The sequence below is a fragment of the Portunus trituberculatus genome, chromosome 38 (assembly GCF_017591435.1).
Source record: "Portunus trituberculatus isolate SZX2019 chromosome 38, ASM1759143v1, whole genome shotgun sequence".
Lineage (NCBI taxonomy): Eukaryota > Metazoa > Arthropoda > Malacostraca > Decapoda > Portunidae > Portunus > Portunus trituberculatus.
In genome coordinates, this window is record NC_059292.1 from 24,674,257 (window position 1) to 24,676,542 (window position 2,286).

At 34.3% G+C, this 2,286-nt stretch overlaps 1 long non-coding RNA gene across 1 annotated transcript in view; it reads right to left on the reverse strand.

Moving 5' to 3' along the window:
* Positions 1 to 1,036: 1,036 nt before the first annotated feature.
* Positions 1,037 to 2,286, reverse strand: part of LOC123515128 — a 15,234-nt gene continuing 13,984 nt past the window's right edge. Inside the window, exon 4 of the long non-coding RNA XR_006677783.1 lies at positions 1,037 to 1,825. This is a non-coding gene — a long non-coding RNA (uncharacterized LOC123515128). The remainder of the gene's footprint in view (positions 1,826 to 2,286) is intronic.

Below are 2,286 nucleotides of genomic sequence, written 5' to 3' on the forward strand. Positions count from 1 at the left end.
TAACAAGAAAAAAAATCTATATTATCAATTTACATTGTCGAGAGAGAGAGAGAGAGAGAGAGAGAGAGAGAGAGAGAGAGAGAGAGAGAGAGAGAGAGAGAGAGAGAGAGAGAGAGCAGTTAGATTTTCAGGGGTATTTATATGCTTCTAGTGAAAATAAAGAAAATATATATTCTGCATTATCAAAAATAGAAAAAGAACACCCATGAGAATCTTTATGGTTAGAGAGAGAGAGAGAGAGAGAGAGAGAGAGAGAGAGAGAGAGAGAGAGAGAGAGAGAGAGAGACCTCCAGGAACCACAAGGTGATCAGAAAGGTGTGGAAACATATCGACATTCTGAGTACATCAGGTCTCAGGAATGGAATGCTGGACCTAATGGGTGTGTTGGTGATGGATTGACTGACTGATTGGTGTTTGGCGCCATCATGGTCGCCTGAATAGCGGTCCAGCAGCAGCTCTACTAAATGCGATGTCAGCCACACTTAGGATCACACTCATGAATGTTTAATCTTAACTATTGTGAGAGGCTCCATGCAGTGCAAGCTATTAGTGTTCTCATACGTATTTTCTTCAACCTATTGATAATATTCTAATAAGGATTTCACACTATCAATGGGGAAAAATACCTGTAGAGACCTAACAAATCATCTCCATGACAAGAAATAGTGTATTTCTCGTGGGAACACAAAACCAGAATAGATTGTGATATTTTTTAACAGAAAAGTATTGATCTCTAGCTTTATGGATTACCTTATATTCTGTATCCATGCGGGATTAACATTGGAAATTAGTAGGCACAACTAGCTCAACTGCACCGGTTCAGACAATCGAGCGTGGCTGCACGAGGGAGCCCCGATGCACCAACGGTCAAGGACATCTTTGTGGTGAAGGGGCTCACGGGTGATGAAGGAGGGAAAGAGGAGGTGGGTTTTCCAAGTCAACCGAGTGAAGTGACACTCATCATCGGTGATTGAAATTTGAATCCACTGTCGTGGCGAGGGTTCGTAACCTGCTGTTGATATTTACTCAAAGCATATTGAGGATCTTGCCAATGTCTTTTATTTTTTTTTCTACATGGTTACGATCTTTGTTGTCGTCAAAAAGCAATAAGATAGAAAAAAAAACTCATATAAGTCAGTCAGTCATGAAATTCCAAGGAGAGACGTTCCACTCTGTCGTGCGAGGGTTCCACCAAAGGCTGGTATCGATGAAGACAGAACTAGTTTTTATTGGATGAAAATTTCATTGTCAAGCAAAATACTTTTCTCCTTCCATCCAAGCTCACCTTTGCATTGTTTTTTTTTTTTTTTTTCCTGTCTCTCCAAAACTAGCCTGCACGTCCTCTGCAACGCGGTATGTATTAATGTGGCTTTCATCAAAAATTACGTGAAGGGAAAATATATACATAAATAAGAGCAGTAGATAAATATTCCATTTAAAACAAAGAAACATACCTCATATAAATAATGAATGAAACTTGTGCATCAGCAGAGAACAAGTCGCTGTCACAAAAATCTACACCCTAATTTTTTTTTTCTCCTGCAATGTTCTCTAATCACGAGTAAATGTAAATGTAGTTGATGGGAGGAAAAAAGGGGGAAAGGTGGTGGTGCAATGCAATATCAAGCTGATAAACAACAAATACATATTAGGTAGACAGATCGATGGAAGGAAAACTATTCGATATAAAATGGGTACGCCCTAGATACCCAAACAAAAGGAGATCCAGATAGCCTACATGTGTCGAGTATTTTGTCTGCCGTCAAGGTCAGCGAAGACGGTCGATCCCCGGTTGGAGCTCAGCCAGCACATCACACGGGGCTTTCTGTGAAGTTAACATCCTCGAGTTTAACCTAACCAACGAGCTAGTTTATATATATATATATATATATATATATATATATATATATATATATATATATATATATATATATATATATATATATATAAGAATCTTCTTACAGAAACATATATATATATATATATATATATATATATATATATATATATATATATATATATATATATATATATATATATATATATATATATATATATATATATATATATATATATATATATATATATATATATATATATATATATATATATATATATATATATATATATATATATATATATATATATATATATATATATATATATATATATATATATATATATATTATATATGTAAGAAGATTCTTATGATATCAATTGTGTAGCACAGTAAAAGTTTTCTGTTGTCATCATTATAAAAATTTCAGTAAATCAAGATAGGATGCA